A 25,562-nucleotide genomic window follows, 5' to 3' on the forward strand; every position below is an offset into this window, starting at 1 on the left:
CTTTTTTTGACACTGGAGAACGTGGCCAGTGGCCTTGGAGCTATTAGCACCACATTCTAACCCAACTGAGCTAATGCGCCATGAGGCAGAATGGCACATTTTGCCTCTTTGAGCCACATGCCTCATTGCTCCACTTTTCAAAAGAAAAAAGGCTGCTAACTTTTCCAAAGAAGAGCTTGTCGGCTCTTCAGACACTACGTAAGCTGGTCCGTACGGGGATCGAACCCGCGACCTTGGCGTTATTAGCACCACGCTCTAACCCAACTGAGCTAACCGGCCATGATTTGTCACTGTGTTTTTGGCCTCTTTGATCCACATACACATGCATCACTGCTCCCTTTTCTACATCAAAAAAGCTTGCAAACTTTGACAAAAGACAACTTGACGGCTCTTTGGATACTGGAGAACGTGGCCAGTGGCCTTGGAGCTATTAGCACCACATTCTAACCCAACTGAGCTAATGCGCCATGAGGCAGAATGGCACATTTTGCCTCTTTGAGCCACATGCCTCATTGCTCCACTTTTCAAAAGAAAAAAGGCTGCTAACTTTTCCAAAGAAAAGCTTGTCGGCTCTTCAGACACTACGTAAGCTGGCCCGTAAGGGGATCGAACCCGCAACCTTGGCGTTATTAGCACCACGCTCTAACCCAACTGAGCTAACCGGCCATTATTTGTGACTGTGTTTTTGGCCTCTTTGATCCACATACACATGCATCACTGCTCCCTTTTCTACATCAAAAAAGCTTGCAAACTTTGACAAAAGACAACTTGACGGCTCTTTGGATACTGGAGAACGTGGCCAGTGGCCTTGGAGCTATTAGCACCACATTCTAACCCAACTGAGCTAATGCGCCATGAGGCAGAATGGCACATTTTGCCTCTTTGAGCCACATGCCTCATTGCTCCACTTTTCAAAAGAAAAAAGGCTGCTAACTTTTCCAAAGAAGAGCTCGTCGGCTCCTTAGACACTAAGTAAGCTGGCCCGTAAGGGGATCGAACCCGCGACCTTGGCGTTATTAGCACCATGCTCTAACCCAACTGAGCTAACCGGCCATGATTTGTGACTGCGTTTTTGGCCTCTTTGATCCACATACACATGCATCACTGCTCCCTTTTCTACATCAAAAAAGCTTGCAAACTTTGACAAAAGACAACTTGACGGCTCTTTGGATACTGGAGAACGTGGCCAGTGGCCTTGGAGCTATTAGCACCACATTCTAACCCAACTGAGCTAATGCGCCATGAGGCAGAATGGCACATTTTGCCTCTTTGAGCCACATGCCTCATTGCTCCACTTTTCAAAAGAAAAAAGGCTGCTAACTTTTCCAAAGAAAAGCTTGTCGGCTCTTCAGACACTACGTAAGCTGGTCCGTACGGGGATCGAACCCGCGACCTTGGCGTTATTAGCACCACGCTCTAACCCAACTGAGCTAACCGGCCATGATTTGTCACTGTGTTTTTGGCCTCTTTGATCCACATACACATGCATCACTGCTCCCTTTTCTACATCAAAAAAGCTTGCAAACTTTGACAAAAGACAACTTGACGGCTCTTTGGATACTGGAGAACGTGGCCAGTGGCCTTGGAGCTATTAGCACCACATTCTAACCCAACTGAGCTAATGCGCCATGAGGCAGAATGGCACATTTTGCCTCTTTGAGCCACATGCCTCATTGCTCCACTTTTCAAAAGAAAAAAGGCTGCTAACTTTTCCAAAGAAAAGCTTGTCGGCTCTTCAGACACTACGTAAGCTGGCCCGTAAGGGGATCGAACCCGCAACCTTGGCGTTATTAGCAGCACGCTCTAACCCAACTGAGCTAACCGGCCATTATTTGTGACTGTGTTTTTGGCCTCTTTGATCCACATACACATGCATCACTGCTCCCTTTTCTACATCAAAAAAGCTTGCAAACTTTGACAAAAGACAACTTGACGGCTCTTTGGATACTGGAGAACGTGGCCAGTGGCCTTGGAGCTATTAGCACCACATTCTAACCCAACTGAGCTAATGCGCCATGAGGCAGAATGGCACATTTTGCCTCTTTGAGCCACATGCCTCATTGCTCCACTTTTCAAAAGAAAAAAGGCTGCTAACTTTTCCAAAGAAGAGCTCGTCGGCTCCTTAGACACTAAGTAAGCTGGCCCGTAAGGGGATCGAACCCGCGACCTTGGCGTTATTAGCACCATGCTCTAACCCAACTGAGCTAACCGGCCATGATTTGTGACTGCGTTTTTGGCCTCTTTGATCAACATACACATGCATCACTGCTCCCTTTTCTACATCAAAAAAGCTTGCAAACTTTGACAAAAGACAACTTGACCGCTTTTTTTGACACTGGAGAACGTGGCCAGTGGCCTTGGAGCTATTAGCACCACATTCTAACCCAACTGAGCTAATGCGCCATGAGGCAGAATGGCACATTTTGCCTCTTTGAGCCACATGCCTCATTGCTCCACTTTTCAAAAGAAAAAAGGCTGCTAACTTTTCCAAAGAAGAGCTTGTCGGCTCTTCAGACACTACGTAAGCTGGTCCGTACGGGGATCGAACCCGCGACCTTGGCGTTATTAGCACCACGCTCTAACCCAACTGAGCTAACCGGCCATGATTTGTGCCTGTGTTTTTGGCCTCTTTGATCCACATACACATGCATCACTGCTCCCTTTTCTACATCAAAAAAGCTTGCAAACTTTGACAAAAGACAACTTGACAGCTCTTTGGATACTGGAGAACGTGGCCAGTGGCCTTGGAGCTATTAGCACCACATTCTAACCCAACTGAGCTAATGCGCCATGAGGCAGAATGGCACATTTTGCCTCTTTGAGCCACATGCCTCATTGCTCCACTTTTCAAAAGAAAAAAGGCTGCTAACTTTTCCAAAGAAAAGCTTGTCGGCTCTTCAGACACTACGTAAGCTGGTCCGTACGGGGATCGAACCCGCGACCTTGGCGTTATTAGCACCACGCTCTAACCCAACTGAGCTAACCGGCCATGATTTGTCACAGTGTTTTTGGCCTCTTTGATCCACATACACATGCATCACTGCTCCCTTTTCTACATCAAAAAAGCTTGCAAACTTTGACAAAAGACAACTTGACGGCTCTTTGGATACTGGAGAACGTGGCCAGTGGCCTTGGAGCTATTAGCACCACATTCTAACCCAACTGAGCTAATGCGCCATGAGGCAGAATGGCACATTTTGCCTCTTTGAGCCACATGCCTCATTGCTCCACTTTTCAAAAGAAAAAAGGCTGCTAACTTTTCCAAAGAAAAGCTTGTCGGCTCTTCAGACACTACGTAAGCTGGCTCGTAAGGGGATCGAACCCGCAACCTTGGCGTTATTAGCAGCACGCTCTAACCCAACTGAGCTAACCGGCCATTATTTGTGACTGTGTTTTTGGCCTCTTTGATCCACATACACATGCATCACTGCTCCCTTTTCTACATCAAAAAAGCTTGCAAACTTTGACAAAAGACAACTTGACGGCTCTTTGGATACTGGAGAACGTGGCCAGTGGCCTTGGAGCTATTAGCACCACATTCTAACCCAACTGAGCTAATGCGCCATGAGGCAGAATGGCACATTTTGCCTCTTTGAGCCACATGCCTCATTGCTCCACTTTTCAAAAGAAAAAAGGCTGCTAACTTTTCCAAAGAAGAGCTCGTCGGCTCCTTAGACACTAAGTAAGCTGGCCCGTAAGGGGATCTAACCCGCGACCTTGGCGTTATTAGCACCATGCTCTAACCCAACTGAGCTAACCGGCCATGATTTGTGACTGCGTTTTTGGCCTCTTTGATCAACATACACATGCATCACTGCTCCCTTTTCTACATCAAAAAAGCTTGCAAACTTTGACAAAAGACAACTTGACCGCTTTTTTTGACACTGGAGAACGTGGCCAGTGGCCTTGGAGCTATTAGCACCACATTCTAACCCAACTGAGCTAATGCGCCATGAGGCAGAATGGCACATTTTGCCTCTTTGAGCCACATGCCTCATTGCTCCACTTTTCAAAAGAAAAAAGGCTGCTAACTTTTCCAAAGAAAAACTTGTCGGCTCTTCAGACACTACGTAAGCTGGTCCGTACGGGGGTCGAACCCGCGACCTTGGCGTTATTAGCACCACGCTCTAACCCAACTGAGCTAACCGGCCATGATTTGTCACTGTGTTTTTGGCCTCTTTGATCCACATACACATGCATCACTGCTCCCTTTTCTACATCAAAAAAGCTTGCAAACTTTGACAAAAGACAACTTGACGGCTCTTTGGATACTGGAGAACGTGGCCAGTGGCCTTGGAGCTATTAGCACCACATTCTAACCCAACTGAGCTAATGCGCCATGAGGCAGAATGGCACATTTTGCCTCTTTGAGCCACATGCCTCATTGCTCCACTTTTCAAAAGAAAAAAGGCTGCTAACTTTTCCAAAGAAAAGCTTGTTGGCTCTTCAGACACTACGTAAGCTGGCCCATAAGGGGATCGAACCCGCAACCTTGGCGTTATTAGCACCACGCTCTAACCCAACTGAGCTAACCGGCCATTATTTGTGACTGTGTTTTTGGCCTCTTTGATCCACATACACATGCATCACTGCTCCCTTTTCTACATCAAAAAAGCTTGCAAACTTTGACAAAAGACAACTTGACGGCTCTTTGGATACTGGAGAACGTGGCCAGTGGCCTTGGAGCTATTAGCACCACATTCTAACCCAACTGAGCTAATGCGCCATGAGGCAGAATGGCACATTTTGCCTCTTTGAGCCACATGCCTCATTGCCCCACTTTTCAAAAGAAAAAAGGCTGCTAACTTTTCCAAAGAAGAGCTTGTCGGCTCTGCAGACACTACGTAAGCTGGCCCGTATGGGGATCGAACCCGCGACCTTGGCATTATTAGCACCATGCTCTAACCCAACTGAGCTAACCGGCCATGATTTGTGACTGTGTTTTTGGCCTCTTTGATCAACATACACATGCATCACTGCTCCCTTTTCTACATCAAAAAAGCTTGCAAACTTTGATAAAAGACAACTTGACGGCTCTTTGGATACTGGAGAACGTGGCCAGTGGCCTTGGAGCTATTAGCACCACATTCTAACCCAACTGAGCTAATGCGCCATGAGGCAGAATGGCACATTTTGCCTCTTTGAGCCACATGCCTCATTGCTCCACTTTTCAAAAGAAAAAAGGCTGCTAACTTTTCCAAAGAAGAGCTTGTCGGCTCTTCAGACACTACGTAAGCTGGCCCGTACGGGGATCGAACCCGCGACCTTGGCGTTATTAGCACCATGCTCTAACCCAACTGAGCTAACCGGCCATGATTTGTGACTGCGTTTTTGGCCTCTTTGATCAACATACACATGCATCACTGCTCCCTTTTCTACATCAAAAAAGCTTGCAAACTTTGACAAAAGACAACTTGACCGCTTTTTTTGACACTGGAGAACGTGGCCAGTGGCCTTGGAGCTATTAGCACCACATTCTAACCCAACTGAGCTAATGCGCCATGAGGCAGAATGGCACATTTTGCCTCTTTGAGCCACATGCCTCATTGCTCCACTTTTCAAAAGAAAAAAGGCTGCTAACTTTTCCAAAGAAAAACTTGTCGGCTCTTCAGACACTACGTAAGCTGGTCCGTACGGGGGTCGAACCCGCGACCTTGGCGTTATTAGCACCACGCTCTAACCCAACTGAGCTAACCGGCCATGATTTGTCACTGTGTTTTTGGCCTCTTTGATCCACATACACATGCATCACTGCTCCCTTTTCTACATCAAAAAAGCTTGCAAACTTTGACAAAAGACAACTTGACGGCTCTTTGGATACTGGAGAACGTGGCCAGTGGCCTTGGAGCTATTAGCACCACATTCTAACCCAACTGAGCTAATGCGCCATGAGGCAGAATGGCACATTTTGCCTCTTTGAGCCACATGCCTCATTGCTCCACTTTTCAAAAGAAAAAAGGCTGCTAACTTTTCCAAAGAAAAGCTTGTTGGCTCTTCAGACACTACGTAAGCTGGCCCATAAGGGGATCGAACCCGCAACCTTGGCGTTATTAGCACCACGCTCTAACCCAACTGAGCTAACCGGCCATTATTTGTGACTGTGTTTTTGGCCTCTTTGATCCACATACACATGCATCACTGCTCCCTTTTCTACATCAAAAAAGCTTGCAAACTTTGACAAAAGACAACTTGACGGCTCTTTGGATACTGGAGAACGTGGCCAGTGGCCTTGGAGCTATTAGCACCACATTCTAACCCAACTGAGCTAATGCGCCATGAGGCAGAATGGCACATTTTGCCTCTTTGAGCCACATGCCTCATTGCCCCACTTTTCAAAAGAAAAAAGGCTGCTAACTTTTCCAAAGAAGAGCTTGTCGGCTCTGCAGACACTACGTAAGCTGGCCCGTATGGGGATCGAACCCGCGACCTTGGCATTATTAGCACCATGCTCTAACCCAACTGAGCTAACCGGCCATGATTTGTGACTGTGTTTTTGGCCTCTTTGATCAACATACACATGCATCACTGCTCCCTTTTCTACATCAAAAAAGCTTGCAAACTTTGATAAAAGACAACTTGACGGCTCTTTGGATACTGGAGAACGTGGCCAGTGGCCTTGGAGCTATTAGCACCACATTCTAACCCAACTGAGCTAATGCGCCATGAGGCAGAATGGCACATTTTGCCTCTTTGAGCCACATGCCTCATTGCTCCACTTTTCAAAAGAAAAAAGGCTGCTAACTTTTCCAAAGAAGAGCTTGTCGGCTCTTCAGACACTACGTAAGCTGGCCCGTACGGGGATCGAACCCGCGACCTTGGCGTTATTAGCACCACGCTCTAACCCAACTGAGCTAACCGGCCATGATTTGTTCCTGTGTTTTTGGCCTCTTTGATCCACATACACATGCATCACTGCTCCCTTTTCTACATCAAAAAAGCTTGCAAACTTTGACAAAAGACAACTTGACAGCTCTTTGGATACTGGAGAACGTGGCCAGTGGCCTTGGAGCTATTAGCACCACATTCTAACCCAACTGAGCTAATGCGCCATGAGGCAGAATGGCACATTTTGCCTCTTTGAGCCACATGCCTCATTGCTCCACTTTTCAAAAGAAAAAAGGCTGCTAACTTTTCCAAAGAAAAGCTTGTCGGCTCTTCAGACACTACGTAAGCTGGTCCGTACGGGGATCGAACCCGCGACCTTGGCGTTATTAGCACCACGCTCTAACCCAACTGAGCTAACCGGCCATGATTTGTCACTGTGTTTTTGGCCTCTTTGATCCACATACACATGCATCACTGCTCCCTTTTCTACATCAAAAAAGCTTGCAAACTTTGACAAAAGACAACTTGACGGCTCTTTGGATACTGGAGAACGTGGCCAGTGGCCTTGGAGCTATTAGCACCACATTCTAACCCAACTGAGCTAATGCGCCATGAGGCAGAATGGCACATTTTGCCTCTTTGAGCCACATGCCTCATTGCTCCACTTTTCAAAAGAAAAAAGGCTGCTAACTTTTCCAAAGAAAAGCTTGTCGGCTCTTCAGACACTACGTAAGCTGGCCCGTAAGGGGATCGAACCCGCAACCTTGGCGTTATTAGCAGCACGCTCTAACCCAACTGAGCTAACCGGCCATTATTTGTGACTGTGTTTTTGGCCTCTTTGATCCACATACACATGCATCACTGCTCCCTTTTCTACATCAAAAAAGCTTGCAAACTTTGATAAAAGACAACTTGACGGCTCTTTGGATACTGGAGAACGTGGCCAGTGGCCTTGGAGCTATTAGCACCACATTCTAACCCAACTGAGCTAATGCGCCATGAGGCAGAATGGCACATTTTGCCTCTTTGAGCCACATGCCTCATTGCTCCACTTTTCAAAAGAAAAAAGGCTGCTAACTTTTCCAAAGAAGAGCTTGTCGGCTCTTCAGACACTACGTAAGCTGGCCCGTACGGGGATCAAACCCGCGACCTTGACGTTATTAGCACCACGCTCTAACCCAACTGAGCTAACTGGCCATGTTTGGTGCCTGTGTTTTTGGCCTCTTTGATCCACATACACATGCATCACTGCTCCCTTTTCTACATCAAAAAAGCTTGCAAACTTTGATAAAAGACAACTTGACGGCTCTTTGGATACTGGAGAACGTGGCCAGTGGCCTTGGAGCTATTAGCACCACATTCTAACCCAACTGAGCTAATGCGCCATGAGGCAGAATGGCACATTTTGCCTCTTTGAGCCACATGCCTCATTGCTCCACTTTTCAAAAGAAAAAAGGCTGCTAACTTTTCCAAAGAAGAGCTTGTCGGCTCTTCAGACACTACGTAAGCTGGCCCGTACGGGGATCGAACCCGCGACCTTGGCGTTATTAGCACCACGCTCTAACCCAACTGAGCTAACCGGCCATGATTTGTGACTGCGTTTTTGGCCTCTTTGATCAACATACACATGCATCACTGCTCCCTTTTCTACATCAAAAAAGCTTGCAAACTTTGACAAAAGACAACTTGACAGCTCTTTGGATACTGGAGAACGTGGCCAGTGGCCTTGGAGCTATTAGCACCACATTCTAACCCAACTGAGCTAATGCGCCATGAGGCAGAATGGCACATTTTGCCTCTTTGAGCCACATGCCTCATTGCTCCACTTTTCAAAAGAAAAAAGGCTGCTAACTTTTCCAAAGAAAAGCTTGTCGGCTCTTCAGACACTACGTAAGCTGGTCCGTACGGGGATCGAACCCGCGACCTTGGCGTTATTAGCACCACGCTCTAACCCAACTGAGCTAACCGGCCATGATTTGTCACTGTGTTTTTGGCCTCTTTGATCCACATACACATGCATCACTGCTCCCTTTTCTACATCAAAAAAGCTTGCAAACTTTGACAAAAGACAACTTGACGGCTCTTTGGATACTGGAGAACGTGGCCAGTGGCCTTGGAGCTATTAGCACCACATTCTAACCCAACTGAGCTAATGCGCCATGAGGCAGAATGGCACATTTTGCCTCTTTGAGCCACATGCCTCATTGCTCCACTTTTCAAAAGAAAAAAGGCTGCTAACTTTTCCAAAGAAAAGCTTGTCGGCTCTTCAGACACTACGTAAGCTGGCCCGTAAGGGGATCGGACCCGCAACCTTGGCGTTATTAGCAGCACGCTCTAACCCAACTGAGCTAACCGGCCATGATTTGTTCCTGTGTTTTTGGCCTCTTTGATCCACATACACATGCATCACTGCTCCCTTTTCTACATCAAAAAAGCTTGCAAACTTTGACAAAAGACAACTTGACGGCTCTTTGGATACTGGAGAACGTGGCCAGTGGCCTTGGAGCTATTAGCACCACATTCTAACCCAACTGAGCTAATGCGCCATGAGGCAGAATGGCACATTTTGCCTCTTTGAGCCACATGCCTCATTGCTCCACTTTTCAAAAGAAAAAAGGCTGCTAACTTTTCCAAAGAAGAGCTCGTCGGCTCCTTAGACACTAAGTAAGCTGGCCCGTAAGGGGATCGAACCCGCGACCTTGGCGTTATTAGCACCATGCTCTAACCCAACTGAGCTAACCGGCCATGATTTGTGACTGCGTTTTTGGCCTCTTTGATCAACATACACATGCATCACTGCTCCCTTTTCTACATCAAAAAAGCTTGCAAACTTTGACAAAAGACAACTTGACCGCTTTTTTTGACACTGGAGAACGTGGCCAGTGGCCTTGGAGCTATTAGCACCACATTCTAACCCAACTGAGCTAATGCGCCATGAGGCAGAATGGCACATTTTGCCTCTTTGAGCCACATGCCTCATTGCTCCACTTTTCAAAAGAAAAAAGGCTGCTAACTTTTCCAAAGAAGAGCTTGTCGGCTCTTCAGACACTACGTAAGCTGGTCCGTACGGGGATCGAACCCGCGACCTTGGCGTTATTAGCACCACGCTCTAACCCAACTGAGCTAACCGGCCATGATTTGTGACTGTGTTTTTGGCCTCTTTGATCAACATACACATGCATCACTGCTCCCTTTTCTACATCAAAAAAGCTTGCAAACTTTGATAAAAGACAACTTGACGGCTCTTTGGATACTGGAGAACGTGGCCAGTGGCCTTGGAGCTATTAGCACCACATTCTAACCCAACTGAGCTAATGCGCCATGAGGCAGAATGGCACATTTTGCCTCTTTGAGCCACATGCCTCATTGCTCCACTTTTCAAAAGAAAAAAGGCTGCTAACTTTTCCAAAGAAGAGCTTGTCGGCTCTTCAGACACTACGTAAGCTGGCCCGTACGGGGATCGAACCCGCGACCTTGGCGTTATTAGCACCACGCTCTAACCCAACTGAGCTAACCGGCCATGATTTGTGCCTGTGTTTTTGGCCTCTTTGATCCACATACACATGCATCACTGCTCCCTTTTCTACATCAAAAAAGCTTGCAAACTTTGACAAAAGACAACTTGACAGCTCTTTAGATACTGGAGAACGTGGCCAGTGGCCTTGGAGCTATTAGCACCACATTCTAACCCAACTGAGCTAATGCGCCATGAGGCAGAATGGCACATTTTGCCTCTTTGAGCCACATGCCTCATTGCTCCACTTTTCAAAAGAAAAAAGGCTGCTAACTTTTCCAAAGAAAAGCTTGTCGGCTCTTCAGACACTACGTAAGCTGGTCCGTACGGGGATCGAACCCGCGACCTTGGCGTTATTAGCACCACGCTCTAACCCAACTGAGCTAACCGACCATGATTTGTCACAGTGTTTTTGGCCTCTTTGATCCACATACACATGCATCACTGCTCCCTTTTCTACATCAAAAAAGCTTGCAAACTTTGACAAAAGACAACTTGACGGCTCTTTGGATACTGGAGAACGTGGCCAGTGGCCTTGGAGCTATTAGCACCACATTCTAACCCAACTGAGCTAATGCGCCATGAGGCAGAATGGCACATTTTGCCTCTTTGAGCCACATGCCTCATTGCTCCACTTTTCAAAAGAAAAAAGGCTGCTAACTTTTCCAAAGAAGAGCTCGTCGGCTCCTTAGACACTAAGTAAGCTGGCCCGTAAGGGGATCGAACCCGCGACCTTGGCGTTATTAGCACCATGCTCTAACCCAACTGAGCTAACCGGCCATGATTTGTGACTGCGTTTTTGGCCTCTTTGATCAACATACACATGCATCACTGCTCCCTTTTCTACATCAAAAAAGCTTGCAAACTTTGACAAAAGACAACTTGACCGCTTTTTTTGACACTGGAGAACGTGGCCAGTGGCCTTGGAGCTATTAGCACCACATTCTAACCCAACTGAGCTAATGCGCCATGAGGCAGAATGGCACATTTTGCCTCTTTGAGCCACATGCCTCATTGCTCCACTTTTCAAAAGAAAAAAGGCTGCTAACTTTTCCAAAGAAGAGCTTGTCGGCTCTTCAGACACTACGTAAGCTGGTCCGTACGGGGATCGAACCCGCGACCTTGGCGTTATTAGCACCACGCTCTAACCCAACTGAGCTAACCGGCCATGATTTGTGACTGTGTTTTTGGCCTCTTTGATCAACATACACATGCATCACTGCTCCCTTTTCTACATCAAAAAAGCTTGCAAACTTTGATAAAAGACAACTTGACGGCTCTTTGGATACTGGAGAACGTGGCCAGTGGCCTTGGAGCTATTAGCACCACATTCTAACCCAACTGAGCTAATGCGCCATGAGGCAGAATGGCACATTTTGCCTCTTTGAGCCACATGCCTCATTGCTCCACTTTTCAAAAGAAAAAAGGCTGCTAACTTTTCCAAAGAAGAGCTTGTCGGCTCTTCAGACACTACGTAAGCTGGCCCGTACGGGGATCGAACCCGCGACCTTGGCGTTATTAGCACCACGCTCTAACCCAACTGAGCTAACCGGCCATGATTTGTGCCTGTGTTTTTGGCCTCTTTGATCCACATACACATGCATCACTGCTCCCTTTTCTACATCAAAAAAGCTTGCAAACTTTGACAAAAGACAACTTGACAGCTCTTTGGATACTGGAGAACGTGGCCAGTGGCCTTGGAGCTATTAGCACCACATTCTAACCCAACTGAGCTAATGCGCCATGAGGCAGAATGGCACATTTTGCCTCTTTGAGCCACATGCCTCATTGCTCCACTTTTCAAAAGAAAAAAGGCTGCTAACTTTTCCAAAGAAAAGCTTGTCGGCTCTTCAGACACTACGTAAGCTGGTCCGTACGGGGATCGAACCCGCGACCTTGGCGTTATTAGCACCACGCTCTAACCCAACTGAGCTAACCGGCCATGATTTGCGCCTGTGTTTTTGGCCTCTTTGATCCACATACACATGCATCACTGCTCCCTTTTCTACATCAAAAAAGCTTGCAAACTTTGACAAAAGACAACTTGACGGCTCTTTGGATACTGGAGAACGTGGCCAGTGGCCTTGGAGCTATTAGCACCACATTCTAACCCAACTGAGCTAATGCGCCATGAGGCAGAATGGCACATTTTGCCTCTTTGAGCCACATGCCTCATTGCTCCACTTTTCAAAAGAAAAAAGGCTGCTAACTTTTCCAAAGAAAAGCTTGTCGGCTCTTCAGACACTACGTAAGCTGGCCCGTAAGGGGATCGAACCCGCAACCTTGGCGTTATTAGCAGCACGCTCTAACCCAACTGAGCTAACCGGCCATTATTTGTGACTGTGTTTTTGGCCTCTTTGATCCACATACACATGCATCACTGCTCCCTTTTCTACATCAAAAAAGCTTGCAAACTTTGACAAAAGACAACTTGACGGCTCTTTGGATACTGGAGAACGTGGCCAGTGGCCTTGGAGCTATTAGCACCACATTCTAACCCAACTGAGCTAATGCGCCATGAGGCAGAATGGCACATTTTGCCTCTTTGAGCCACATGCCTCATTGCTCCACTTTTCAAAAGAAAAAAGGCTGCTAACTTTTCCAAAGAAGAGCTCGTCGGCTCCTTAGACACTAAGTAAGCTGGCCCGTAAGGGGATCGAACCCGCGACCTTGGCGTTATTAGCACCATGCTCTAACCCAACTGAGCTAACCGGCCATGATTTGTGACTGCGTTTTTGGCCTCTTTGATCAACATACACATGCATCACTGCTCCCTTTTCTACATCAAAAAAGCTTGCAAACTTTGACAAAAGACAACTTGACCGCTTTTTTTGACACTGGAGAACGTGGCCAGTGGCCTTGGAGCTATTAGCACCACATTCTAACCCAACTGAGCTAATGCGCCATGAGGCAGAATGGCACATTTTGCCTCTTTGAGCCACATGCCTCATTGCTCCACTTTTCAAAAGAAAAAAGGCTGCTAACTTTTCCAAAGAAAAACTTGTCGGCTCTTCAGACACTACGTAAGCTGGTCCGTACGGGGATCGAACCCGCGACCTTGGCGTTATTAGCACCACGCTCTAACCCAACTGAGCTAACCGGCCATGATTTGTCACTGTGTTTTTGGCCTCTTTGATCCACATACACATGCATCACTGCTCCCTTTTCTACATCAAAAAAGCTTGCAAACTTTGACAAAAGACAACTTGACGGCTCTTTGGATACTGGAGAACGTGGCCAGTGGCCTTGGAGCTATTAGCACCACATTCTAACCCAACTGAGCTAATGCGCCATGAGGCAGAATGGCACATTTTGCCTCTTTGAGCCACATGCCTCATTGCTCCACTTTTCAAAAGAAAAAAGGCTGCTAACTTTTCCAAAGAAAAGCTTGTTGGCTCTTCAGACACTACGTAAGCTGGCCCATAAGGGGATCGAACCCGCAACCTTGGCGTTATTAGCACCACGCTCTAACCCAACTGAGCTAACCGGCCATTATTTGTGACTGTGTTTTTGGCCTCTTTGATCCACATACACATGCATCACTGCTCCCTTTTCTACATCAAAAAAGCTTGCAAACTTTGACAAAAGACAACTTGACGGCTCTTTGGATACTGGAGAACGTGGCCAGTGGCCTTGGAGCTATTAGCACCACATTCTAACCCAACTGAGCTAATGCGCCATGAGGCAGAATGGCACATTTTGCCTCTTTGAGCCACATGCCTCATTGCTCCACTTTTCAAAAGAAAAAAGGCTGCTAACTTTTCCAAAGAAGAGCTTGTCGGCTCTGCAGACACTACGTAAGCTGGCCCGTATGGGGATCGAACCCGCGACCTTGGCATTATTAGCACCATGCTCTAACCCAACTGAGCTAACCGGCCATGATTTGTGACTGTGTTTTTGGCCTCTTTGATCAACATACACATGCATCACTGCTCCCTTTTCTACATCAAAAAAGCTTGCAAACTTTGATAAAAGACAACTTGACGGCTCTTTGGATACTGGAGAACGTGGCCAGTGGCCTTGGAGCTATTAGCACCACATTCTAACCCAACTGAGCTAATGCGCCATGAGGCAGAATGGCACATTTTGCCTCTTTGAGCCACATGCCTCATTGCTCCACTTTTCAAAAGAAAAAAGGCTGCTAACTTTTCCAAAGAAGAGCTTGTCGGCTCTTCAGACACTACGTAAGCTGGCCCGTACGGGGATCGAACCCGCGACCTTGGCGTTATTAGCACCACGCTCTAACCCAACTGAGCTAACCGGCCATGATTTGTTCCTGTGTTTTTGGCCTCTTTGATCCACATACACATGCATCACTGCTCCCTTTTCTACATCAAAAAAGCTTGCAAACTTTGACAAAAGACAACTTGACAGCTCTTTGGATACTGGAGAACGTGGCCAGTGGCCTTGGAGCTATTAGCACCACATTCTAACCCAACTGAGCTAATGCGCCATGAGGCAGAATGGCACATTTTGCCTCTTTGAGCCACATGCCTCATTGCTCCACTTTTCAAAAGAAAAAAGGCTGCTAACTTTTCCAAAGAAAAGCTTGTCGGCTCTTCAGACACTACGTAAGCTGGTCCGTACGGGGATCGAACCCGCGACCTTGGCGTTATTAGCACCACGCTCTAACCCAACTGAGCTAACCGGCCATGATTTGTCACTGTGTTTTTGGCCTCTTTGATCCACATACACATGCATCACTGCTCCCTTTTCTACATCAAAAAAGCTTGCAAACTTTGACAAAAGACAACTTGACGGCTCTTTGGATACTGGAGAACGTGGCCAATGGCCTTGGAGCTATTAGCACCACATTCTAACCCAACTGAGCTAATGCGCCATGAGGCAGAATGGCACATTTTGCCTCTTTGAGCCACATGCCTCATTGCTCCACTTTTCAAAAGAAAAAAGGCTGCTAACTTTTCCAAAGAAAAGCTTGTCGGCTCTTCAGACACTACGTAAGCTGGCCCGTAAGGGGATCGAACCCGCAACCTTGGCGTTATTAGCAGCACGCTCTAACCCAACTGAGCTAACCGGCCATTATTTGTGACTGTGTTTTTGGCCTCTTTGATCCACATACACATGCATCACTGCTCCCTTTTCTACATCAAAAAAGCTTGCAAACTTTGATAAAAGACAACTTGACGGCTCTTTGGATACTGGAGAACGTGGCCAGTGGCCTTGGAGCTATTAGCACCACATTCTAACCCAACTGAGCTAATGCGCCATGAGGCAGAATGGCACATTTTGCCTCTTTGAGCCACATGCCTCATTGCTCCACTTTTCAAAAGAAAAAAGGCTGCTAACTTTTCCAAAGAAGAGCTTGTCGGCTCTTCAGACACTACGTAAGCTGGCCCGTACGGGGATCAAACCCGCGACCTTGACGTTATTAGCACCACGCTCTAACCCAACTGAGCTAACTGGCCATGTTTGGTGCCTGTGTTTTTGGCCTCTTTGATCCACATACACATGCATCACTGCTCCCTTTTCTACATCAAAAAAGCTTGCAAACTTTGATAAAAGACAACTTGACGGCTCTTTGGATACTGGAGAACGTGGCCAGTGGCCTTGGAGCTATTAGCACCACATTCTAACCCAACTGAGCTAATGCGCCATGAGGCAGAATGGCACATTTTGCCTCTTTGAGCCACATGCCTCATTGCTCCACTTTTCAAAAGAAAAAAGGCTGCTAACTTTTCCAAAGAAGAGCTTGTCGGCTCTTCAGACACTACGTAAGCTGGCCCGTACGGGGATCGAACCCGCGACCTTGGCGTTATTAGCACCACGCTCTAACCCAACTGAGCTAACCGGCCATGATTTGTGACTGCGTTTTTGGCCTCTTTGATCAACATACACATGCATCACTGCTCCCTTTTCTACATCAAAAAAGCTTGCAAACTTTGACAAAAGACAACTTGACCGCTTTTTTTGACACTGGAGAACGTCGCCAGTGGCCTTGGAGCTATTAGCACCACATTCTAACCCAACTGAGCTAATGCGCCATGAGGCAGAATGGCACATTTTGCCTCTTTGAGCCACATGCCTCATTGCTCCACTTTTCAAAAGAAAAAAGGCTGCTAACTTTTCCAAAGAAGAGCTTGTCGGCTCTTCAGACACTACGTAAGCTGGTCCGTACGGGGATCTAACCCGCGACCTTGGCGTTATTAGCACCACGCTCTAACCCAACTGAGCTAACCGGCCATGATTTGTGACTGTGTTTTTGGCCTCTTTGATCAACATACACATGCATCACTGCTCCCTTTTCTACATCAAAAAAGCTTGCAAACTTTGATAAAAGACAACTTGACGGCTCTTTGGATACTGGAGAACGTGGCCAGTGGCCTTGGAGCTATTAGCACCACATTCTAACCCAACTGAGCTAATACGCCATGAGGCAGAATGGCACATTTTGCCTCTTTGAGCCACATGCCTCATTGCTCCACTTTTCAAAAGAAAAAAGGCTGCTAACTTTTCCAAAGAAGAGCTTGTCGGCTCTTCAGACACTACGTAAGCTGGCCCGTAAGGGGATCGAACCCGTGACCTCGGCGTTATTAGCACCACGCCCTAACCCAACTGAGCTAACCGGCCATGATTTGTGCCTGTGTTTTTGGCCTCTTTGATCCACATACACATGCATCACTGCTCCCTTTTCTACATCAAAAAAGCTTGCAAACTTTGACAAAAGACAACTTGACAGCTCTTTGGATACTGGAGAACGTGGCCAGTGGCCTTGGAGCTATTAGCACCACATTCTAACCCAACTGAGCTAATGCGCCATGAGGCAGAATGGCACATTTTGCCTCTTTGAGCCACATGCCTCATTGCTCCACTTTTCAAAAGAAAAAAGGCTGCTAACTTTTCCAAAGAAGAGCTTGTCGGCTCTTCAGACACTACGTAAGCTGGTCCGTACGGGGATCGAACCCGCGACCTTGGCGTTATTAGCACCACGCTCTAACCCAACTGAGCTAACCGGCCATGATTTGTCACTGTGTTTTTGGCCTCTTTGATCCACATACACATGCATCACTGCTCCCTTTTCTACATCAAAAAAGCTTGCAAACTTTGACAAAAGACAACTTGACGGCTCTTTGGATACTGGAGAACGTGGCCAGTGGCCTTGGAGCTATTAGCACCACATTCTAACCCAACTGAGCTAATGCGCCATGAGGCAGAATGGCACATTTTGCCTCTTTGAGCCACATGCCTCATTGCTCCACTTTTCAAAAGAAAAAAGGCTGCTAACTTTTCCAAAGAAGAGCTTGTCGGCTCTTCAGACACTACGTAAGCTGGCCCGTACGGGGATCGAACCCGTGACCTTGGCGTTATTAGCACCACGCTCTAACCCAACTGAGCTAACCGGCCATGATTTGCGCCTGTGTTTTTGGCCTCTTTGATCCACATAAACATGCATCACTGCTCCCTTTTCTACATCAAAAAAGCTTGCAAACTTTGATAAAAGACAACTTGACGGCTCTTTGGATACTGGAGAACGTGGCCAGTGACCTTGGAGCTATTAGCACCACATTCTAACCCAACTGAGCTAATGCGCCATGAGGCAGAATGGCACATTTTGCCTCTTTGAGCCACATGCCTCATTGCTCCACTTTTCAAAAGAAAAAAGGCTGCTAACTTTTCCAAAGAAGAGCTTGTCGGCTCTTCAGACATTACGTAAGCTGGTCCGTACGGGGATCGAACCTGCGACCTTGGCGTTATTAGCACCACGCTCTAACCCAACTGAGCTAACCGTCCATGACTTGTCACTGTGTTTTTGGCCTCTTTGATCCACATACACATGCATCACTGCTCCCTTTTCTACATCAAAAAAGCTTGCAAACTTTGACAAAAGACAACTTGACGGCTCTTTGGATACTGGAGAACGTGGCCAGTGGCCTTGGAGCTATTAGCACCACATTCTAACCCAACTGAGCTAATGCGCCATGAGGCAGAATGGCACATTTTGCCTCTTTGAGCCACATGCCTCATTGCTCCACTTTTCAAAAGAAAAAAGGCTGCTAACTTTTCCAAAGAAAAGCTTGTCAGCTCTTCAGACACTACGTAAGCTGACCCGTACGGGGTTCAAACCCGCAACCTTGGCGTTATTAGCACCACGCTCTAACCCAACTGAGCTAACCGGCCATTATTTGTGACTGTGTTTTTGGCCTCTTTGATCCACATACACATGCATCACTGCTCCCTTTTCTACATCAAAAAAGCTTGCAAACTTTGACAAAAGACAACTTGACGGCTCTTTGGATACTGGAGAACGTGGCCAGTGGCCTTGGAGCTATTAGCACCACATTCTAACCCAACTGAGCTAATGCGCCATGAGGCAGAATGGCACATTTTGCCTCTTTGAGCCACATGCCTCATTGCTCCACTTTTCAAAAGAAAAAAGGCTGCTAACTTTTCCAAAGAAGAGCTCGTCGGCTCCTTAGGCACTACGTAAGCTGGCCCGTAAGGGGATCGAACCCGCGACCTTGGCGTTATTAGCACCATGCTCTAACCCAACTGAGCTAACCGGCCATGATTTGTGACTGCGTTTTTGGCCTCTTTGATCAACATACACATGCATCACTGCTCCCTTTTCTACATCAAAAAAGCTTGCAAACTTTGACAAAAGACAACTTGACCGCTTTTTTTGACACTGGAGAACGTGGCCAGTGGCCTTGGAGCTATTAGCACCACATTCTAACCCAACTGAGCTAATGCGCCATGAGGCAGAATGGCACATTTTGCCTCTTTGAGCCACATGCCTCATTGCTCCACTTTTCAAAAGAAAAAAGGCTGCTAACTTTTCCAAAGAAGAGCTTGTCGGCTCTTCAGACACTACGTAAGCTGGTCCGTACGGGGATCGAACCCGCGACCTTGGCGTTATTAGCACCACGCTCTAACCCAACTGAGCTAACCGGCCATGATTTGTCACTGTGTTTTTGGCCTCTTTGATCCACATACACATGCATCACTGCTCCCTTTTCTACATCAAAAAAGCTTGCAAACTTTGACAAAAGACAACTTGACGGCTCTTTGGATACTGGAGAACGTGGCCAGTGGCCTTGGAGCTATTAGCACCACATTCTAACCCAACTGAGCTAATGCGCCATGAGGCAGAATGGCACATTTTGCCTCTTTGAGCCACATGCCTCATTGCTCCACTTTTCAAAAGAAAAAAGGCTGCTAACTTTTCCAAAGAAAAGCTTGTCGGCTCTTCAGACACTACGTAAGCTGGCCCGTAAGGGGATCGAACCCGCAACCTTGGCGTTATTAGCACCACGCTCTAACCCAACTGAGCTAACCGGCCATTATTTGTGACTGTGTTTTTGGCCTCTTTGATCCACATACACATGCATCACTGCTCCCTTTTCTACATCAAAAAAGCTTGCAAACTTTGACAAAAGACAACTTGACGGCTCTTTGGATACTGGAGAACGTGGCCAGTGGCCTTGGAGCTATTAGCACCACATTCTAACCCAACTGAGCTAATGCGCCATGAGGCAGAATGGCACATTTTGCCTCTTTGAGCCACATGCCTCATTGCTCCACTTTTCAAAAGAAAAAAGGCTGCTAACTTTTCCAAAGAAAAGCTTGTCAGCTCTTCAGACACTACGTAAGCTGGCCCGTACGGGGATCGAACCCGCAACCTTGGCGTTATTAGCACCACGCTCTAACCCAACTGAGCTAACCGGCCATTATTTGTGACTGTGTTTTTGGCCTCTTTGATCCACATACACATGCATCACTGCTCCCTTTTCTACATCAAAAAAGCTTGCAAACTTTGACAAAAGACAACTTGACGGCTCTTTGGATACTGGAGAACGTGGCCAGTGGCCTTGGAGCTATTAGCACCACATTCTAACCCAACTGAGCTAATGCGCCATGAGGCAGAATGGCTTGTCAGCTCTTCAGACACTACGTAAGCTGGCCCGTACGGGGATCGAACCCGCGACCTTGGCGTTATTAGCACCACGCTCTAACCCAACTGAGCTAACCGGCCATGATTTGTCACTGTGTTTTTGGCCTCTTTGATCCACATACACATGCATCACTGCTCCCTTTTCTACATCAAAAAAGCTTGCAAACTTTGACAAAAGACAACTTGACGGCTCTTTGGATACTGGAGAACGTGGCCAGTGGCCTTGGAGCTATTAGCACCACATTCTAACCCAACTGAGCTAATGCGCCATGAGGCAGAATGGCACATTTTGCCTCTTTGAGCCACATGCCTCATTGCTCCACTTTTCAAAAGAAAAAAGGCTGCTAACTTTTCCAAAGAAAAGCTTGTTGGCTCTTCAGACACTACGTAAGCTGGCCCGTAAGGGGATCGAACCCGCAACCTTGGCGTTATTAGCACCACGCTCTAACCCAACTGAGCTAACCGGCCATTATTTGTGACTGTGTTTTTGGCCTCTTTGATCCACATACACATGCATCACTGCTCCCTTTTCTACATCAAAAAAGCTTGCAAACTTTGACAAAAGACAACTTGACGGCTCTTTGGATACTGGAGAACGTGGCCAGTGGCCTTGGAGCTATTAGCACCACATTCTAACCCAACTGAGCTAATGCGCCATGAGGCAGAATGGCACATTTTGCCTCTTTGAGCCACATGCCTCATTGCTCCACTTTTCAAAAGAAAAAAGGCTGCTAACTTTTCCAAAGAAGAGCTTGTCGGCTCTGCAGACACTACGTAAGCTGGCCCGTATGGGGATCGAACCCGCGACCTTGGCATTATTAGCACCATGCTCTAACCCAACTGAGCTAACCGGCCATGATTTGTGACTGTGTTTTTGGCCTCTTTGATCAACATACACATGCATCACTGCTCCCTTTTCTACATCAAAAAAGCTTGCAAACTTTGACAAAAGACAACTTGACGGCTCTTTGGATACTGGAGAACGTGGCCAGTGGCCTTGGAGCTATTAGCACCACATTCTAACCCAACTGAGCTAATGCGCCATGAGGCAGAATGGCACATTTTGCCTCTTTGAGCCACATGCCTCATTGCTCCACTTTTCAAAAGAAAAAAGGCTGCTAACTTTTCCAAAGAAGAGCTTGTCGGCTCTTCAGACACTACGTAAGCTGGTCCGTACGGGGATCGAACCCGCGACCTTGGCGTTATTAGCACCACGCTCTAACCCAACTGAGCTAACCGGCCATGATTTGTCACTGTGTTTTTGGCCTCTTTGATCCACATACACATGCATCACTGCTCCCTTTTCTACATCAAAAAAGCTTGCAAACTTTGACAAAAGACAACTTGACAGCTCTTTGGATACTGGAGAACGTGGCCAGTGGCCTTGGAGCTATTAGCACCACATTCTAACCCAACTGAGCTAATGCGCCATGAGGCAGAATGGCACATTTTGCCTCTTTGAGCCACATGCCTCATTGCTCCACTTTTCAAAAGAAAAAAGGCTGCTAACTTTTCCAAAGAAAAGCTTGTCGGCTCTTCAGACACTACGTAAGCTGGTCCGTACGGGGATCGAACCCGCGACCTTGGCGTTATTAGCACCACGCTCTAACCCAACTGAGCTAACCGGCCATGATTTGTCACTGTGTTTTTGGCCTCTTTGATCCACATACACATGCATCACTGCTCCCTTTTCTACATCAAAAAAGCTTGCAAACTTTGACAAAAGACAACTTGACGGCTCTTTGGATACTGGAGAACGTGGCCAGTGGCCTTGGAGCTATTAGCACCACATTCTAACCCAACTGAGCTAATGCGCCATGAGGCAGAATGGCACATTTTGCCTCTTTGAGCCACATGCCTCATTGCTCCACTTTTCAAAAGAAAAAAGGCTGCTAACTTTTCCAAAGAAAAGCTTGTCGGCTCTTCAGACACTACGTAAGCTGGCCCGTAAGGGGATCGAACCCGCAACCTTGGCGTTATTAGCAGCACGCTCTAACCCAACTGAGCTAACCGGCCATTATTTGTGACTGTGTTTTTGGCCTCTTTGATCCACATACACATGCATCACTGCTCCCTTTTCTACATCAAAAAAGCTTGCAAACTTTGACAAAAGACAACTTGACGGCTCTTTGGATACTGGAGAACGTGGCCAGTGGCCTTGGAGCTATTAGCACCACATTCTAACCCAACTGAGCTAATGCGCCATGAGGCAGAATGGCACATTTTGCCTCTTTGAGCCACATGCCTCATTGCTCCACTTTTCAAAAGAAAAAAGGCTGCTAACTTTTCCAAAGAAGAGCTCGTCGGCTCCTTAGACACTAAGTAAGCTGGCCCGTAAGGGGATCGAACCCGCGACCTTGGCGTTATTAGCACCATGCTCTAACCCAACTGAGCTAACCGGCCATGATTTGTGACTGCGTTTTTGGCCTCTTTGATCAACATACACATGCATCACTGCTCCCTTTTCTACATCAAAAAAGCTTGCAAACTTTGACAAAAGACAACTTGACCGCTTTTTTTGACACTGGAGAACGTGGCCAGTGGCCTTGGAGCTATTAGCACCACATTCTAACCCAACTGAGCTAATGCGCCATGAGGCAGAATGGCACATTTTGCCTCTTTGAGCCACATGCCTCATTGCTCCACTTTTCAAAAGAAAAAAGGCTGCTAACTTTTCCAAAGAAGAGCTTGTCGGCTCTTCAGACACTACGTAAGCTGGTCCGTACGGGGATCGAACCCGCGATCTTGGCGTTATTAGCACCACGCTCTAACCCAACTGAGCTAACCGGCCATGATTTGTGCCTGTGTTTTTGGCCTCTTTGATCCACATACACATGCATCACTGCTCCCTTTTCTACATCAAAAAAGCTTGCAAACTTTGACAAAAGACAACTTGACGGCTCTTTGGATACTGGAGAACGTGGCCAGTGGCCTTGGAGCTATTAGCACCACATTCTAACCCAACTGAGCTAATGCGCCATGAGGCAGAATGGCACATTTTGCCTCTTTGAGCCACATGCCTCATTGCTCCACTTTTCAAAAGAAAAAAGGCTGCTAACTTTTCCAAAGAAAAGCTTGTCGGCTCTTCAGACACTACGTAAGCTGGCCCGTAAGGGGATCGAACCCGCAACCTTGGCGTTATTAGCAGCACGCTCTAACCCAACTGAGCTAACCGGCCATTATTTGTGACTGTGTTTTTGGCCTCTTTGATCCACATACACATGCATCACTGCTCCCTTTTCTACATCAAAAAAGCTTGCAAACTTTGACAAAAGACAACTTGACGGCTCTTTGGATACTGGAGAACGTGGCCAGTGGCCTTGGAGCTATTAGCACCACATTCTAACCCAACTGAGCTAATGCGCCATGAGGCAGAATGGCACATTTTGCCTCTTTGAGCCACATGCCTCATTGCTCCACTTTTCAAAAGAAAAAAGGCTGCTAACTTTTCCAAAGAAGAGCTCGTCGGCTCCTTAGACACTAAGTAAGCTGGCCCGTAAGGGGATCGAACCCGCGACCTTGGCGTTATTAGCACCATGCTCTAACCCAACTGAGCTAACCGGCCATGATTTGTGACTGCGTTTTTGGCCTCTTTGATCAACATACACATGCATCACTGCTCCCTTTTCTACATCAAAAAAGCTTGCAAACTTTGACAAAAGACAACTTGACCGCTTTTTTTGACACTGGAGAACGTGGCCAGTGGCCTTGGAGCTATTAGCACCACATTCTAACCCAACTGAGCTAATGCGCCATGAGGCAGAATGGCACATTTTGCCTCTTTGAGCCACATGCCTCATTGCTCCACTTTTCAAAAGAAAAAAGGCTGCTAACTTTTCCAAAGAAGAGCTTGTCGGCTCTTCAGACACTACGTAAGCTGGCCCGTACGGGGATCGAACCCGCGACCTTGGCGTTATTAGCACCACGCTCTAACCCAACTGAGCTAACCGGCCATGATTTGTGCCTGTGTTTTTGGCCTCTTTGATCCACATACACATGCATCACTGCTCCCTTTTCTACATCAAAAAAGCTTGCAAACTTTGACAAAAGACAACTTGACAGCTCTTTGGATACTGGAGAACGTGGCCAGTGGCCTTGGAGCTATTAGCACCACATTCTAACCCAACTGAGCTAATGCGCCATGAGGCAGAATGGCACATTTTGCCTCTTTGAGCCACATGCCTCATTGCTCCACTTTTCAAAAGAAAAAAGGCTGCTAACTTTTCCAAAGAAAAGCTTGTCGGCTCTTCAGACACTACGTAAGCTGGTCCGTACGGGGATCGAACCCGCGACCTTGGCGTTATTAGCACCACGCTCTAACCCAACTGAGCTAACCGGCCATGATTTGTGACTGTGTTTTTGGCCTCTTTGATCAACATACACATGCATCACTGCTCCCTTTTCTACATCAAAAAAGCTTGCAAACTTTGATAAAAGACAACTTGACGGCTCTTTGGATACTGGAGAACGTGGCCAGTGGCCTTGGAGCTATTAGCACCACATTCTAACCCAACTGAGCTAATGCGCCATGAGGCAGAATGGCACATTTTGCCTCTTTGAGCCACATGCCTCATTGCTCCACTTTTCAAAAGAAAAAAGGCTGCTAACTTTTCCAAAGAAGAGCTTGTCGGCTCTTCAGACACTACGTAAGCTGGCCCGTACGGGGATCGAACCCGCGACCTTGGCGTTATTAGCACCACGCTCTAACCCAACTGAGCTAACCGGCCATGATTTGTGCCTCTGTTTTTGGCCTCTTTGATCCACATACACATGCATCACTGCTCCCTTTTCTACATCAAAAAAGCTTGCAAACTTTGACAAAAGACAACTTGACAGCTCTTTGGATACTGGAGAACGTGGCCAGTGGCCTTGGAGCTATTAGCACCACATTCTAACCCAACTGAGCTAATGCGCCATGAGGCAGAATGGCACATTTTGCCTCTTTGAGCCACATGCCTCATTGCTCCACTTTTCAAAAGAAAAAAGGCTGCTAACTTTTCCAAAGAAAAGCTTGTCGGCTCTTCAGACACTACGTAAGCTGGTCCGTACGGGGATCGAACCCGCGACCTTGGCGTTATTAGCACCACGCTCTAACCCAACTGAGCTAACCGGCCATGATTTGTCACAGTGTTTTTGGCCTCTTTGATCCACATACACATGCATCACTGCTCCCTTTTCTACATCAAAAAAGCTTGCAAACTTTGACAAAAGACAACTTGACGGCTCTTTGGATACTGGAGAACGTGGCCAGTGGCCTTGGAGCTATTAGCACCACATTCTAACCCAACTGAGCTAATGCGCCATGAGGCAGAA

General features: G+C 47.1%; 12 non-coding genes across 12 annotated transcripts; all 12 read right to left on the reverse strand.

The window, feature by feature from the left end:
- Window positions 1–5,237: 5,237 nt before the first annotated feature.
- On the reverse strand, window positions 5,238–5,312 carry TRNAI-AAU (transfer RNA isoleucine (anticodon AAU)). Its single transcript has one exon. It is a non-coding gene; the product is annotated as a tRNA-Ile (tRNA).
- A 1,474-nt stretch (window positions 5,313–6,786) lies between these two features.
- On the reverse strand, window positions 6,787–6,861 carry TRNAI-AAU (transfer RNA isoleucine (anticodon AAU)). Its single transcript has one exon. It is a non-coding gene; the product is annotated as a tRNA-Ile (tRNA).
- Window positions 6,862–8,334: 1,473 nt separating this feature from the next.
- On the reverse strand, window positions 8,335–8,409 carry TRNAI-AAU (transfer RNA isoleucine (anticodon AAU)). Its single transcript has one exon. It is a non-coding gene; the product is annotated as a tRNA-Ile (tRNA).
- A 1,861-nt stretch (window positions 8,410–10,270) lies between these two features.
- TRNAI-AAU (transfer RNA isoleucine (anticodon AAU)) lies at window positions 10,271–10,345 on the reverse strand. The gene has a single exon. It is a non-coding gene; the product is annotated as a tRNA-Ile (tRNA).
- Window positions 10,346–10,657: 312 nt separating this feature from the next.
- TRNAI-AAU (transfer RNA isoleucine (anticodon AAU)) lies at window positions 10,658–10,732 on the reverse strand. Its single transcript has one exon. It is a non-coding gene; the product is annotated as a tRNA-Ile (tRNA).
- Window positions 10,733–11,819: 1,087 nt separating this feature from the next.
- On the reverse strand, window positions 11,820–11,894 carry TRNAI-AAU (transfer RNA isoleucine (anticodon AAU)). The gene has a single exon. It is a non-coding gene; the product is annotated as a tRNA-Ile (tRNA).
- Window positions 11,895–14,529: 2,635 nt separating this feature from the next.
- Window positions 14,530–14,604, reverse strand: TRNAI-AAU (transfer RNA isoleucine (anticodon AAU)). The gene has a single exon. It is a non-coding gene; the product is annotated as a tRNA-Ile (tRNA).
- A 1,473-nt stretch (window positions 14,605–16,077) lies between these two features.
- Window positions 16,078–16,152, reverse strand: TRNAI-AAU (transfer RNA isoleucine (anticodon AAU)). The gene has a single exon. It is a non-coding gene; the product is annotated as a tRNA-Ile (tRNA).
- A 1,474-nt stretch (window positions 16,153–17,626) lies between these two features.
- Window positions 17,627–17,701, reverse strand: TRNAI-AAU (transfer RNA isoleucine (anticodon AAU)). The gene has a single exon. It is a non-coding gene; the product is annotated as a tRNA-Ile (tRNA).
- A 2,554-nt stretch (window positions 17,702–20,255) lies between these two features.
- Window positions 20,256–20,330, reverse strand: TRNAI-AAU (transfer RNA isoleucine (anticodon AAU)). Its single transcript has one exon. It is a non-coding gene; the product is annotated as a tRNA-Ile (tRNA).
- Window positions 20,331–24,127: 3,797 nt separating this feature from the next.
- Window positions 24,128–24,202, reverse strand: TRNAI-AAU (transfer RNA isoleucine (anticodon AAU)). The gene has a single exon. It is a non-coding gene; the product is annotated as a tRNA-Ile (tRNA).
- A 699-nt stretch (window positions 24,203–24,901) lies between these two features.
- TRNAI-AAU (transfer RNA isoleucine (anticodon AAU)) lies at window positions 24,902–24,976 on the reverse strand. The gene has a single exon. It is a non-coding gene; the product is annotated as a tRNA-Ile (tRNA).
- Window positions 24,977–25,562: the final 586 nt, after the last annotated feature.

Source organism: Eleutherodactylus coqui, chromosome 2 (assembly GCF_035609145.1).
Source record: "Eleutherodactylus coqui strain aEleCoq1 chromosome 2, aEleCoq1.hap1, whole genome shotgun sequence".
Lineage (NCBI taxonomy): Eukaryota > Metazoa > Chordata > Amphibia > Anura > Eleutherodactylidae > Eleutherodactylus > Eleutherodactylus coqui.